Genomic DNA, 17,500 nt, shown 5'->3' on the forward strand with positions numbered 1-17,500 from the left:
TTTTTTTTTTTTTTTTTTTTTTTTTTTTTTTTTTTTTTTTTTTTTGTACAGTTGTCAGTGTTGAAATAATCATTAACTAAGCAAATGATTGCTACTGATAATGATTGTTTGAAAGGAAAACAATGCTCTATTATTCATATTCATGGTTGGGGGGAGAGGGGGCAGGTGACCAGGTGGGGCCCCACTCTTAAATCCGCCACTGGTTCACTCCAACCAAAATCGTAAATACTTTGATGTCTTACATCCAAGGTATTGAATATATACCTGCAAGGCAGCAGGTGTCCTTTTAAAAAGTCGCCTTCTACGACACGCAGCACCTACGGTGGTAGTATTCTTAAACCCCTACCACAAGGTGGACAATGAAGAATGATATATCTCTATACAAAGGGTTTCTTTAGCGGTAGATAGCCAGAGGAGATGACAGAAACCATGAACTTTTTCTGTAGCAATTCATGCACCCCAATGGCACGGATATATTTGTATCTGTTATGTAGATTTGATATCGATTTACGCCATCATCTAAATGACACCTACATGGGTACTAAATGTTTCTCTATTCGACTCAAAAGTGCGTTTATAGTTATGCATTGTTTTTTTAAAACTGTTCAATGATGTGATCTCGTCAAAAAACACTGGGACAATCTCACGTCCCAGTGCTGTGGAAGAATCGCCATTAGACGAATATATATATATATATATATATATATATATATATATATATATATATATATACACTATATACACATAAATATGTGTTTGTATATATATATATATATATATATATATATATATATATATATATATATATATATATATATATATATATATATTTAATGGTTTTACGAAACACAGGAAAGCAAGAAGCCCCAATTTATAGGTCGGATAAGGCCACAGGATTTCCGCTTACAATGGCCTCCGACTCTAAGCATCTCGTTGACACTCACTTATTTATAGAAGATATTTTTTAACATTCATTTAGACATTTTTAAATATTAACATTTTTAACATTAATTTAGACATTTTTAAATATTAATTTTAGTAAATACCAGAAAAAGTGTGGATTAAATTTTCCTCTATTTCTCATGACAAAGGAGAGAGAAGAGAGAGAGAGAGAGAGAGAGAGAGAGAGAGTTGCCTTGGAATCTGAACGGAGCAGATGAAACTATATACATCATCTCTCATGGTTAATGCTCGAACGATAGATTCTTAACCAAGTAGATAAATAAATGAACCAAATAAAACAGAATCATGGGAAACAAAAGTGTTCCCACTCTGAGTTGAAGGTGACCCAAGAAGGCGGTCGCTTACTGAAAGTGAGATCTCTCCTCCTGTTCAACAACTGAGCGGATATTGCCAGTTATCATTTTTTATCATTTTATATCGTGAATCTAGACTATGTGTGTATTGTAATGCCTCTCCTTTGCATATTCCATGTATATGGCCCTGAGCTGAAGTAAAGAACACTATTATTATTATTACTATTATTATTATTATCAATTTTATTATGGCATACCCATACCACGCGTTCAAGAGGCTCCTGCGAATACGTTTCATGGCAACGTTCAGCGTTCAGCCGCCGGAATCGGAGCCAAATTGCGCCAACATTGGCGGCAAAATGGAAGGGGGTAATTGGTAAAATCGTAGCGGTTCACGTCCAATAGCCTCTTCATTTTGCCTATACTTGCAGCTCCTGTCTAGGGTCGATTTTAATTTAACAAAACGATTACAAATCAATGTCACTTCATGCCTGTTTGAACGATTTCTGCAGACGAGTGCAACGGAACTGAGGTCACCGATACTAGGAAAATTTTTCTGCCTAATGAATACTATTTTTGTTTTCGTTTTGAGCAATGATTGCACCATTTTACAGACTAGGAATCTAGTGGTATTTAGCTCTTATTTTCCTGGAACATACGTTTCCGTTGAAATACTGAATTACCTGAGCCTTGTGAACCACTATTGTAATATATATATATATATATATATATATATATATATATATATATATATATATATATACATATATATATATTAATATTTCGTCAAAAACACATACGACAATATGTATATACATGCATGCGAGTGTGTATGTGTGTATGCATGTGTGCCGGAGACTTGAGAAAGTCGGTACTGAATATTTTCAGTCAATGATCCTGGAAGAAACAAAAGAAGAATGGATAGATAAAACTCTTTTCGAATAATACTGGAGAAAAAGACGAAAGCTTTGGCAATGTGTGATGTTTTCCCATTTATCATTAAATTAGAGCCGAGTTGATTTCGCATTGACGTCTAAGTACAGCGCGTGAGCATTGCCTACGAAACACTATAAAGCATTTGCATTAAATGATATAAACAAGGAAGAAGTCATCTGCTATTTGATGTGTGTTGCTGTGTACACAATTTAAATGTTCATTACCACTTGTGAATACTAAATGAAGTTCACTCTGTGAAAAAAAAAAAAAAAAAAATTCTTAGTTTCAGGACGGGGTAATTTCTGTCTTTATTCGCTTAGGGCACCGAAGTGCAGTAGATTTGCAATGACGTCCTTACCTGCGTGTAGGATGTCAGATTTCCCAGTTCAGGAACATTTCTGCATTTAGATCAGTGGAGAACACTCTACCCAAATCTTTACCGATCCAGGTTCAATTAACTTTCTTCTGAGATGTCGTCACTTTTTTTTTACGAATAACCATTCCTAAAACACTTCGTTCACTGCACTTCACCACAATATTTCATCCAGATCCAGACTTTTACCTGGACGACATCAGCTTCCAGGATTCTTTCGATGATGTGAGGACTCCTGGTTAGTCGCATAGGACGTGGAAGATTGAGTCATACAAGGAAAGGATTTACCATCCGGGTCAAAGTCTCATCGCTGCCAAACGTACGACTGCTGACACCTCATGACAAACCGAAAAGAATAAAAATCACTATTATTCAATCGTCACTGTAATTTTCACTGTTTCAGGTAACACTGAGATAAGTTGCAGTTAAAGTTAGGTATATATCTTTGAATCTTAGCTAATGATGGCTTTCAAAAAAATAAAAGTTTGCTTTCAAGCAAGTGCAATGAGAATTCCGTAAAAAAAATAAAATTCTATAATGAAAGAGGTTTCGCGGGATCATCGGACACCGCTAGAGGGTCGGATAAATTGGGGGGAGGGGGTGGGGGCCGTGGGTGCTGGAAGGAGGCGGCCCATGGCCTTGAACAGTTCACTCATGAGCGTCTCTGTGAGATGCAGATGAAGTTGGCCTTATGCCAGCGGGCTCTTGGAGATAGTGAATTACTGTGGACCCTAGAACCCGCCGCTTAAGACAGAAGTTACATTATTATTATTATTATTATTATTATTATTATTATTATTAATTATTCAGAAGATGAAACCTATCCACATGGAAAAAGCCCACCGAACGGGACATTGACTTGAAATTGAGGATTCCAAAGAATATGGTGTTCATTAGGAGGAAGTGAGAAGAGGTAAAGGAAAGTACAGGAAGAAGAGACACCACTTATTAGAAAACATAATAAATCAACAAATAGATCAGAATATATTAAAGTGCAAATAGAATAGTATCAGGGTAATAATGTATTGAACCTTCGCTCGAACTTCTGAAGTTCCAATTGCACGACTTCATAAGATTGCAGAAGTTGCTGCTATGACCTTTAGATGACAACAATTATACTCGGTTTTTTTTTCATCTGTCCTCCCGCCTGTGGTGTTTGTGTATGGTAACACTGCGTCCCGGGCTTTAGATAGTTACATTCAGCTTTCATTCAACAATTATAATATCCTATTTCGAATATTAACGGTGTAATTCGCATACAGTAAATTATTAAAACACTTTTCAGTTGCAAATGTACACCCAGATATCCTTTTATTTACCTAAAACTTACACATAGTGTAACTATTTAAAGCCCGGGACGCAGTGTTACCATGCACGACCACCACAGGCGGGTGGACAGATGGAAAAAAAACGGAGTATAGTCTGTAGCATAGCCGTGAATTTTTTTGTTTTGTGTGAATTCATGGTGTGATCATTATTCATTTTTGCCTTTAAAAATGTGATGCCATAAGATGTTGTCACTGAAACAAATTAGATAATTGAAAATGTGTTTTATTCTTCTTTCATAAGAGTCATTTTATTGTGTAGAACTCACGGTGCCAAGGACAGGAGTTACTTTGTATAAGGCTCACAAGAATATATCGGTGGTAGAATGTGAGACTTAATAAAAATGTACAAAAAGCTTTCGAACCCTATCCTGGGCTCATCTTCAGTTGGATAAAGGGTCACATTCGACCACTGATATAATATTATCATTGTACACCTAATACAAAATCATCTTATTGCTTGTTTGTTGGCGTCTTTTATTGTTTCTTAGTGTTTAGACTTTGAGGTCTATACCGCGAGTTAGGTAATGATGATGATAGTGCCAATTTATATCATATAAGCACTTACATACATGCACACACACACATATGGTGTGTGTGTGTATAAATAAATCACGAAAATTGGAACGTGATAAATGCATAAATAAGGTATAAGCCCTGCAGCTACTCCAGTGTTTCACTTACCTTCGTAGCTTATACCTTTATACATATACATATATAATGTATATATATATATATATATATATATATATATATATATACAGTATATATATATATATATATATATATATATATAAATTTATATTTGTATATATGTGTATATAATCTAGTAATCATTCCATCTCTCATAAAAGTGGTTGTGGCTAGTGGTACCTTTTTGAGATTTTGGGATGAGATTGCTGGCCCTATTACTCTCCCAAAATTCATAGTCTGGCACTTCTCGACGGTCACCCATCCACACGTTGACTGAAAGCCAGCGTCGACTAACATTCATTACCCTTCAGAACCATTAGTAGACAGAATCCCAATTCTCATATTTCTCGTTAATAGGCAGTTATCTTCCCCAACTGTACGAAACGATTCGTCGGTCAACACTTCGCTGTTTAAATTTACATATATATAGGATGCGAATTATTCCCAAATTGCCGAGCAGTTCCCTGGAATGATGTCCGCTATTCCCACTGGAAGGAGATATTGTCCACGGAAGCCAGAGATCTGAATCGTACTGCAACACTGCTAGTTGCCCGATCGACAAAGTTTAGTAAAGTTAGGCCTGATCAGTTCTTGGAGGGGTGATCATTGTGAAATGCCAGACATCCTTGCTGACATCTTGATCTATTTATATATGCTTGGGGTAGGCGTCGGGCTAACAACTACATCTCAGTTGGAGTTGCTGGAAACTGGAAGTTTGTAGCACTTTCTGCAGTCACATCCTTACCAAAGGGTATTAAGTCTCTCTCTTTCTCTCTCTCAAGAGCCATTTCCCACGAACCTTTGCGTTGGTATTAGTAATACAGTAAGAGTAAAGATAAGAATAAAAGTCATAGTAGCAGCAATAGAAGCAGTATCTCTGAGCAAGCAGCGAGTGTTGTATTACTGAAATTGAAAATATGGAATGATTCGACCTCCTGCTTACTCAGGCCTCGTGAAAAATCTATGGGCGCGTTTTTTCGCCAACGAAAATTAAAATAAACACGCAATATTTTATTAGAAATAATTGTTCTGTTCTGGTAACATGCACATTACTTTCTTTTTTTACATTTTCATTCTAATAAATAAGCCGTAAGTATCCTATACTCATATCCAAGTATCATTAACGTAAGTCGAAATACCTTTTTCAGACCTTTTCAGGCTTTTCCATAGAGCTTTCCTATCCCCCAACAAAAACAACAACAGCAAGAACAACAACAACAACAACAAGGGCAACAACAGAAAAGTATTTTGTAGGCTTACACCCCGAGTAAGCAAAAAATAAAATCTCTTAGAATCAACTCCCCCTTACCTAAGCCCTGATGAAGGAAAAGGTTTATTGCCAGGTCAAGTTCCATCCCGATCATTGTGACAGAAGGAATGGAGGAAATCTCTCCCCATAACGAGTAGCACGCACTTGCTTCTGTGAGAATGCCTATAACGAAAATCCACAATTATATATGTAAATGAGCCTTTATTAATATGCTGCTTGGAAAGTAGATGGATCATCAAAGGAGCCAAAATTTGAAGGTAACTGAAATAATGGTTACCAAACTGCCAAAGGTTACGGGAAAATCGAAAGAAAGTGATATCGTACGCATTACTGAGAAGTTCGCAATATCGTGATAAACTTTAATGTAATTAAAATCGACAGTTACATAAATAAAATGTATTAATGCACAAAATAAAAAACTGAAAATTACTTTCGAGCGCCTTAGCAATACGTACAATGTCATCGTCTTTCCATTTCCCTGTAACTTTTGGCAGGTTAATCCCGCCATTATTCCAGTTAGCTTTAAATTTTGGCTCCTTTGACGATCCATCCAGTTTCCAGGCATCTCCTCTATTCTCTCTCTGGGGCCTGAGGCGACATCTTATCATCAACTCTCTGGATCAGCTGATCATAGGAAATATAAAGTTCCGTCGGTGCACCTTCCTCGTTAGGCCTAAGCCATGAGCACCACCAACCAAATTCATAACTTTCACATTTTTTTCTCTTATATGAAATATAATGATGGTCTATCTATTATCTGTTTTCCCCACGTATAACACTGAGGCTGTACGCAACCTAATAATTAAGGTTCTCAGTGCAAGAACTTGAGGCATTTGTAAGGTCAAAACTTTTTTCTCTCCCTTTTTTTAAATAACTAGGAAAAAAGAAAACCTCGATTTTGCAGTTTGTAAACAAAGGCAGGACCAGTAAGTCTAAAACCTGTTTGGATGTGCAAGTTGGCCATTGGAGGCGGGCAGCTTTCCTCCTTTTTTTTTTTTTTTTTTTTTTTTTTGTTTTTTTTTTTTTTTTTTTTTTTTGTTTTTTTTTTTTTTTTTTTTTTTTTTTAGAGAAGAGGAGCTGACGGATAAAGTAACATCGTCATTGCAATCTGCCCTCTGTATTAGCGTTTACACGGCAGCATTCAGCATTTCCTCAATTTTCGATGTTTTATCATCATTATTGAAGATCAGTATAACATAAGTTCATCACTCAATTTATAGCTTACTTCGTTTTTTAATAACAAGATATTCCGGTTTACTAAAAACTAATGCTGTTTTAAAACATTTCATAGACAAGGCACATAATTTTACATCAAATGTGAACGTGGATCTGCTCCCCAAAGTAGCGGTCTGCTGGACTAAACTCACCTGACCCTTTATATCCCCACCCCTCTCCTATCACCCCCCCCCCCCCCCCCCCCCCCCCCCCCCCGCCGCAGAGTACCCCCGCTGACACTGACCTCCACTCCAGTCCATCTCAGGTGAGATGAGCTTTTGACAAGTCACGCAGTCACTACCACATCCATGCTTTGACTGCTGAATGAAGGATGCATTATCGCGTAGAGAAATAAACATCCACATCATATACACACAGAATGTCCACAGAGGAGGCTTATCAGCAGCGCATCAACCCCTATTTACACACGCACTGCGCCACTCACCTGTAGTACCTTGCACATGCTGTCTCGCTTCCCGGATAATAAAGGCTTTCTATTCTAACAGTCTGTCAGCCTCCTTTCTCTTCTTACATTCCCTAAAAGCCCCTTTGCTATCATTTTCCAATTGCTAACCTTTAAACCACTTCTTTATTGTATCCCTTCATTTACTACGCTTTGAGACCTATTTTCCCTTAATACCTTCCACCCTTTTCTTTCATTTTCATTCAGCATCTACACTTCACTTCCAAAAAGGAGAGTTAGCATAACAATCACTCCTTATATTCCAACTCATATTTTCTTACAAGCTCTCTCGTGGCCTACCTCTGGAATTTTCTTGTTGCTCACGTTTTCCTTAACCATCACAGTCTTCCATCTTTTAAAAAGTGACTCTGGCTCCTCCTTTGGGGTCAAGCCCCACTTTTGTTCCTTTACCAAATTCTTTTCCTTGTCTCTGGAGGGTCCGGCAAAGAGAATGGCCTTTCTGAGTAACCTCTGCATAGCAGTAAAGAAAAAAATGTTATAAGTAGCTGCTCATAGACCTGATAATATTAAGATATGCTACTAAGATTTGCTGGTACAATCACAGTCAACTAACGACTTGGTACATCATACATTGTATTTTTTGTATGGTGCTATATTATTTTTCCAATGTTTTAAATTTCAATACAATAAGTTTATTGTGTTTATCACTGATCTTTGGTTACCTGGTTTTGGATGGTGCCGGCAGTATGCCATATGCTAGCACAGGCTCTTGCTTAAATAGAGGTAATATGCAGAAGGGTTTTAGATGTCTTGCGTGGATCAATACACTCACCCAAGCAACCAACCAAGAAACCAACCAACCAACCAACCAAGTAATCAACCAACCAATCAATCAACCAACCAACTAAGCAACCAACCAAGCAACCAAGCAACCAAGCAACCAACCAATCAATGAACCAACCAACCAACCAACCAACTAAGCAACCAACCAAACAGGCAACCAACCAACCGACCAACCAAGGAACCTACCAATTAACCAACCGACCGAGGTGAGATATTTAGAAGGAAAAAACGAAATCATTTCTCTCGATTTATTTTTCCAAAATAACAATATTCATTTTATAATTTTGTATATATACTGGATTCATAAGAATTCGCTCAGATACAAGCTTGTAAAATAACAATGTTCTCAACATCCTTTTAAAAGAACGAAGCATCTCTTCCATGCAGCGTGGCTTTAAAACCCCCACTGAAGCAAAGAGATTTTACAAATGAAAATTTCCGATGATTCCGCACTTTTTCCCTAAATGGATTTCCGTTCTATTTTGCTCCCCGTAAAATTCCGCTCCGTCGCCCCCGACAAATGTTTTCGGTCTCTACAATATTTCATCATGGTGCTCAACAACTCCATTATAACGGAAATGTTGCCTGGTTTTGCAAATGACTCTGTCCGAGAGTGCGTCTGCCTGTTTGTCTGTCTCCCTAGCTTTTTTTCTTTTTCCTTTGTTTTGTGCACTACCGTTATCCTATGGATCGTAAAAGCCTATGATTTCTCTCTCTCTCTCTCTCTCTCTCTCTCTCTCTCTCTCTCTCTCTCTCTCTCTCTCTCTCTCTCTCTGTTGTTGGTTTGTTTCTCTGTCGCTCGATTTCCAAGCTCTTGATTATCCTAAAGTTGGCCAAGACATCAAATCTCTCTCTCTCTCTCTCTCTCTCTCTCTCTCTCTCTCTCTCTCTCTCTCTCTCTCTCTCTCGATTTCCTAGCTCTTGGTTATCCTAAGGATGGCTACAACTTCTAAAATCTCTCTCTCTCTCTCTCTCTCTCTCTCTCTCTCTCTCTCTCTCTCTCTCTCTCTCTCTCTCTCTCCTAGTTTATTGTTAGCCTAAGATAAACATGAAATGGTGAATATCTCTATCTCTCTCTGTCTCTGTCTCAAGAAGGAATGAAGAAAAAACAGCCACACACACAGAGAGTTACCAAAAACGCATTTACTTAATCACCACAAAAAGATGATGCAACCGTAAAGTTGACTCAGTATTTACATCGCACAAAGTGGGCAGCAGGCGTTATGACTGACTTGTCAAATAAACCAATGTTGACAATGGATTCTTGCAGTTTAATCGCGTAGATTTTTACACGCTGAATGTAAATAAGAGATTATTAATTCATTTAGCTAGTGCCATGTCTTCCTGTCAGTTGAGGGAACTACTTGTACTTTTTCTTTTACATTTCCATATCAAAATAGCATTATAAGCCTCAAATAAGGTCATTCCTGTATGATTCTGTTTTACATTTTACGTATTATAAACACAACGTCTAGTTATCAGTGTCGTTAGCTGTTAATTTCAATGTTTTTTTTTTTTGTACTGGGGTAGATAACATAAAGTAGAAATATTATCGGATTTGCTAGCAAATTTCGACTCGTATTTTGTAAAATATATGTGTAAGATCATTTGAATGCAACTTTGGGATAAAACTTCTTATGCAGAAGGCCTAGTCTGAGCAAAATATCTAGGACTTCATAACACAGAAGCTATCTCTCTATCTCTCTCTCTCTCTCTCTCTCTCTCTCTCTCTCTCTCTCTCCTCTATATATGTATATATATATATATATATATATATATATATATATATATATATATATATATATATATATATATATTATGTATTATATATATATATATATATATATATATATATATATATATATATATATATATATATATATAATATATATATATATATATATATATATCTATGTATATATATATATATATATATATATATATATATTATATGTATGTGTGTGTATATATATATGTGTGTGTGTGTGTATGTATGTATGTATATATATGTATATATGTATATATATGTATATGTATATATATATATATATATATATATATATATATATATATGATATATATATACACACGCAAGAAGAATGAATGAAAGAAAGTGAAAATTGGGGCAGTAAAGGATATGGAGACCCTCTTTAGAATATTAGGAACCACTCCAATGATTACCGCCTGGAATATGTAAGTGGCCTTTTTCATATAACATTACGCGAAATAAATATTTTACGGCTGAGAAAAATATTCTCCGCTTTTCAGGAGTCGGCTTTTGTCCTTCCCAAAAGGTTACACCAGAGATGGCAACACTGCCTCTTCTCCTTTTATTTTTTCTTTCTTTCATTTTCTGGTACCTGCGCGTTATTATCCCTTCATGTTTACCTGATAATAACGATAACTGTAGCGTTAGTATTATCGTTATTTTTATTCGAAATGCTGACCTTTTGTCCGCTACTAATGCGCTTTCATCCTTTCATTTTCATTTCGTGAAAAAAAAAATGTATCGTAAGTGACGTTATTGTAGATTGGGGCATTCTCATATAAGACAAACGAAAGACTTCGGTCATTTTTCATATCTTATCTTTTACAATGATTTTTATAATTTTATTTTTCCCTTTTATAGACATGGATATTATTATTATTATTATTATTATTATTATTATTATTATTATTATTATTATTATTATTATTATTGGAGGAAAAAGCACTGAAAGTAAAGGACACACCGATCACTGAAAGAACTTCGCGGAACTTTCCAAAGTCTTATAGTACAAGGGATTAAAAGTTTCATCGTTGGATTGTGTGGCCTCGTAACACGTAACCAGTTTGTGGAGACTAACCTCCCGCGAGACGAGTAGCACGCACTAACGGCGAGCTTGTAGAGACTCAGGGGTCTTCGGAGGTCGTTATCTAGGACTAATATTTCTTGAGGGTCATTATCTTTATGATATTTACAGTCTTTTGTTTATGCTTTTATGGTCATCCCCAACGGCCTATAGTAGATTCACATCAACCATGCATCTGATGTCTAGGCCTCTCCGTTACTTACGACGTTCCTGATTGGCTGCTGATAAGCCAGTCACAGGGCTAGAAACTCTCAGTCACTCGAGAGAGTTCACATAGGCAGGATGTATGTTCCACTTCTCCTGAGGGGTACTTTTGAAAGACGTATCCCTCAGGAGACGTGGAGCATACATCCTACCTATGTGAACTCTCGAGAGAGACTGAGAGTTTCCAGCCCTGTGACTGGCTTATCAACAGCCAATCAGGAGCATCGTAAGTAAGGGACTGGCGTAGACATCAGATGCACGGTTGATATGAATTTACTATGGTACTAAAAACGCCGCAAAGGTGGATACATATCGGGTTGAAACCTTTCGGGGTCACTGTCCAGGAAAGATTTAAACAAAATAAACAAAATCTTCGAAAACTTTTATTAAGTTGGGAGAAGAGGATCCATAGAGGCAGCAGCCATTCAGAGTTTGTTAGCTGGCTTAGGTCAAACTGTCCTGCGCAGGTACGAGCCCTTTCCTTAAGGATGTTATGATGCTAGCTTACTGTGGACCTCCGGACGCTTCCACATATAGACACTACAGATATCTATACAACAGAGGAAGAATGTTTTAGTAATGAGAGAGAGAGAGAGGAGAGAGAGAGAGAGAGAGAGAGAGAGAGAGAGAGAGAGAATTCTTATCTTATCTTAAAGTTTTTATGTCAGAGCTGATGTCATCCCCTGTAGACAGAATTAGTCATAAAGACGATATTAGTGCTCGTTACTTATACGCGTTACCCTGTACTTGTTAGATTGGACTGGATTTTAGAATTTAGGCCAATGACCAACCGCTGGGACCTATGAAGCCATTCATCGCTGAAACTGAAATTGACAATAAGAAGGCTTGAAAGGTGTAACAGGAAGAAAATCTCAAAGCAGTTGCACCGTGAAACTATTGTTAAAAGAGGGTGGTATATCAGGTTAAAGAAAGAGAATATGAACCGATGTACAGTAAAAGAAATGAAAGTAGTTGCTGCTATGGGCCGGAGGGACGCTGCAAGAGCCTTACGTATTGCCTACGGTACACCACGTGAGGTGCACTGACGGCACTAGCCTCTGGTTAATGTCATCCTTTTTATATGCAAATATTAAGCTTTCTCGTTTGTAGCTCTTTCAAGATTAAGTAGCAAGCAAAAAATACAAAGAATATATATATAATCTCAAAGGCGCTTAGGACCCGAGATGTTATCATAATGACGAATGACTTGTAAATCTCGTATGCTTAGGGGTCTCACGTTGCGAGCTAATATAGACCTCTGGCTAAGACCCCTGCACAGGATCGCCCCCTCCTTCCCCTCCCCTATTACTAGACGCCCCCCCCCCACCCCCCCTCCCGCCCCCGCCAACCACCACACTACCCTCTGCCTCTAACTCTATTTAAAGATAAGACTTCCTTCAGGGCCTTCTACGTCTATGCTAAAGATAAAAGTGCTCCTGCGGGAATGCCGAAAGTCTACGGGCTAATTGCAAGGAAGCGTCTGCTGCTGGTACAGTTGGGTCCTTGTGTCTCATTGTGGCCCACTGCCGTATACTTCGCACTCCCAAAAATCTACTACAGCAAGTTCCAAGGCGTTTAGTTTTAGGATGAGGTTGCTGGACCCATAATCATGTTTCTAGTCAATATCAAGGGAGATGCTAAGCCCAAAAGCCGTCCGGTTATCATGTGTGATATCCCACCCATCCAAGCACTGACCGAGGCTTAATAGAGTTTGTTTTGGCATCTTTACTTAACCTCTCTGGCTATTATTCCTTCATTGTCGTTGCAACGCAAGATTACATGAATCGGTGAAACCAATTTCAAGTCCTTAATTCCAATAGATTACATCTATTTCGCCAGGCTGATCTACATAGGTAATTACACGCGTGCGCGCATATATATATATATATATATATATATATATATATATATATATATATATATATATATATATATATACTATATATATATATATATATATATATATATATATATATATATATATTCACATGACACTAACCTACACATTTGCATGACATAGATTACCGTACTCCTCATTATATTCTAACGATTAAAGACATAAAACCTTAGAGTAATGAGTGACATTTGTCTTTTCATTTATAACGAATAAATAAAATTACATTAGTTAAGCTCGCATTATGAGTCTGCCTGAGGCCATGTATTTGAAAATGCCTGACTTCATTATGGACACAGAAAGCTAACTGGCAATTATCAGTCATACCTAACGTTGTAAAATTAATAATAAACTTTATCTGACCTACTGCCGCTCGTAGCAGACTGCGAAGGCTTCCAAATAACACGAGTACCGACTGCAAATTCCCGACATGCATACTATTGTAGATTCACACTACCGGTGCATCTAATGTCTAGGCCATTCCCTTACGACGCTCCTGATTGGCTGAGAGAGAGTTCACATAGGCAGGGTGTATGTTCCACCTCTCCTTAGGGATACATCTTTCAAAACCATCCCTCAGGAGAGATGGAACATACATCCTGCCTAAATGAACTCTCTCGAGAGACTGAGAGTTTCCAGCCCTGTCATTGACTTATCAACAGCCAATCAGGAGCGTCGTAAGGGAATGGCCCAGACATCAAATGCACGGCTGATGTGAATCTATAGTTTTGCACCAGCCCCGGTTTTTTTTTTCTTTTTTTCATGCCTCTAGGTTAGGTTAGGTTGAGTTAGGTTAAGTTAGGTTTGTTAAGAACAAATTTAAGTCAGTAATTTGGGTGTGGAAACATAAGGAGGTTATTTTTGAGGATATTCTTTGGTTAGTTTTTAGGATATGGCCTCCAGCTTTTTTTCAGGGGAGGTTCGGTACTTGGTTACAGAGCGAGAACGGAGCGCGACCGGACCTTTTTTACGGGCTGCTCGGTGAGCAAGAGCCCGTGCTGACACAAGTTCAGCTTAATCAAAAACAACAACGACCGGACCTACTATAGTGCGACTCAAGCCTAAACGGATAAACAAGCGGTTCAGCGGACGCTCATGAAAATGTGTTTACTATATATTACCACGCATGCGCGTTCAGTGCCAGTGAACGCGTTTGAAACGTGTAGTATCGCTCAGTGTTGTTTAGAAGGGCCTGGGAATGACCACGACTCAATTTCCGATATCAGAGCCTCTCGTGACGAAGGAGATGATGATCTTGAGGGTGAATCTCATTTTGGCATCGAGGGTCCGCAGATCACCCGGGATTTTGAATACTCTCTCTCTCTCTCTCTCTCTCTCTCTCTCTCTCTCTCTCTCTCTCTCTCTCTGATAACCTCAGACATCGTTTAATATCGAATTCAGTGTACAATGAGACTTTTTTTATACCCAAACTGTTAGTAATTCTGGCCTGGCTAGGATTCAGCCTTGGGCCTTTGGTTTAGGAATAACCATCAACACTCAACATTGACCACTCGGCTATCAATTCTATAGTTATGTATGTATATATATATATAATATATATATATATATATATATATATATATAATGTATATGTTAAAACAGGATACGTCTCATGAATAAAAGGCCCATTAAAAAACTCTGGTTTAAAGCTAAGAACATCTCGGTTGAAGTTGGTTCACCGAAATATAGTCTTTAGCTTTAAACCAGAGTGTTTTAATGGTCCTTTTATACTTTAGAGAAATATATACATATTTATACGTATATATATATATATATATATATATATATATATATATACATATATATATATATATATATATATATATATATATATATATATATACATATATATATATATATATATATATATATAATGTGTGTGCGTGTGTGTGTGTGTGTGTGTGTGTATGCTATATATATATATACTATGTATGTATGTATAAATAAAGAATTACACCGCTTTCCTCGCAGACGAATGTGACACCAAACTCATCTTGATCTCTTGAGAAAAAGTATGAGAAACAGCAGATCTCGGTCACTTAAAAAAAAAAAAACTCATGAAATCGAATGTATCTCTCTTTAATCTCAGCGAATCCATCTTAACCTCTTGGAAAACCTCACCACGACGGACCTATGTGAGGTTCTTAAGAAAATATTCTTCCACGAGAAGTCTCCACGTTACTCCCTTGGAAAACTGAGCACAGCTGTCTCATCCGTCTTTTCACCTGCCACGATGAACCTACCTCATGATTTTTAAAAACCTTCCATAACGGTGTGAATTCGGTTTCTTAAAAACATTGACCACAGAGACACATCTTAGTCTCTTGGAAAATGTCAACGAACCTCTTTTAGCCCCTTGAAAAATTAATTAAAAAAAAAAACATACCGCAATTTCCTTAAAGATAACAAGGAACCCATCCCAGTTTCTTGAAAAAAAAAAAACTTAACAAAACGAACCTGTCTCAGTTTCTTAAAAAGACAAAATAAAAGATAAATAACATACAACAAAGAATCCGTCTCATTTTCCTGAAAAAATTACCATAACGGACCCGTCTCAGTCTCCTGAAAAAAAAAAAAAAAAAAAAATGTACAATGAGCCCATTTCCTAAAAGACAACAAAGAACCTATCCTAGTTTCTTGAAAAAAAAAAAAGCGAAACTTACCAAAACGAACCTGTCTCAGTTTCTAAAAAGGAAAAAAAAGAAAAATAATAACATACAACAAAGAATCGATCTCAGTTTCTTGAAACAATAACCACAATGGACCTTGGAGGAATAATGGGACCCGTCTCAGTCTCCTAAAAAAAATACCACAGTGATCCCATTTCCTAACAGATAACAAGGAACCCATCCCTTTTCTTAAAAAGAAAAAAAATTACCAAAAAAAAAATCAATAAAGCAAAGAATCCATCTCAGTTTCTTGAGAAAAAAAAATTTCCACAACGGACCTGTCTCAGTCTCCTCAAAAGAAAAAAAAAAGCGCAACGAACCTGTCTTAAGTTTCTTAAGAGAAAAACCGCCACAATAAATCCAACTAAGCCACTGGGAAGGGAAATCTCAAGGCAAAGAGCCTCTCCTCCGTCTGTACGAAAGCAAAATCTTTTCAGCCTCTTAAATTAATAAATAAATAAATATATATATAAATAAATATACCATGCAACAATGTCATCTCGATTTGTAGAAATAAAAAAAAATCCTGAACAGCGTCCCAGTCCGAAAAACCTGGCTAGCGGCGTATTGATCTGCGGCGCTCATGAGCGAAACGACCGCACCTTTCATGACTGCGGTTTGCCGCCCATTCCGCTGAATGGCACCCACGGCCCCATAAAGCTCTATATAAACAGGCGGCGCTAAGTGTGAATGAACACTGCAACTTTTATGGGAGCCATAAAACATCTTTCCCGCCATAAACAGCGCCATTGAGACTATCGACATACTTTACAACGGTCACAAAAGAAGCCATTCTCGGGCGCACAATGCATCGTGAACCGGGGGTCATTTTTTTCGGAAGTGATCTGCGCTCGCCGATCTTCCTCTGTCCCGATATTCTGTCGGCCATTGTTGGGTCAGGGAGAGGACCTCGGGTCGGGCAAAGTCTCCGGGGGTGGGGGAGCACTTCGGCCAAGGGTCGCTGTAGCCTCAGAGATCACGGTGTTATTATAAAGGCAATAATAACTTTTTTTTCTTCTTCTTCTTCTTCTTCTTCTTTTGGTAGTCATACGACAATCATAAATAACGAAGACAAATTTCTCTAACGAGAGTGATGTAGGTGACATAGTTTCCGAACGGCATTCTAATGATAATGTTACTTATGATAATATGGATATTTGTGGAATGATAGCAATATTCATTTCGGAAGTCCTGCCCAGACATGAGGTCGGAAAATGAGCCTTTTCCTTCCATTTCAAAAGGGGCCTATTCCATCGTCATGGGCGGTCAATAGGCATCGAATTTCAACTTTACTAGATTAACTCTGAACTTGCACAGAAGCGATCTGCTTAGGATAACATTCTACAAGTCTCTGGACAGGGGATGAAATACGCTCTGGACAGAGAACCAAAGGACCTGCTTGGGATAACATTCTACGAGTCTCTGGACAGGGGATGAAATATGCTCTGGACAGAGGACCAAAGGATCTGGATAAGAGGGTTCTGGACAGAGGACTCCCATGGAATGGATTTCAAACTGAAGCAAGAATATAAAAGGAGTCCATCAC

At 37.6% G+C, this 17,500-nt stretch overlaps 1 protein-coding gene across 1 annotated transcript in view; it reads right to left on the minus strand.

Annotated features, from left to right (window-relative positions):
* The window catches only part of LOC135226485 (probable G-protein coupled receptor Mth-like 3), a 26,473-nt gene extending 23,684 nt beyond the window's left edge, over nucleotides 1-2,789 (minus strand). Inside the window, exon 1 of the mRNA XM_064266096.1 lies at nucleotides 2,551-2,789. The gene's annotated coding sequence lies outside the window, so the exon portion shown is untranslated. The remainder of the gene's footprint in view (nucleotides 1-2,550) is intronic.
* Between the last annotated feature and the right edge of the window lie 14,711 nt (nucleotides 2,790-17,500).

Source organism: Macrobrachium nipponense, chromosome 14 (assembly GCF_015104395.2).
Source record: "Macrobrachium nipponense isolate FS-2020 chromosome 14, ASM1510439v2, whole genome shotgun sequence".
NCBI classification, from domain to species: domain Eukaryota; kingdom Metazoa; phylum Arthropoda; class Malacostraca; order Decapoda; family Palaemonidae; genus Macrobrachium; species Macrobrachium nipponense.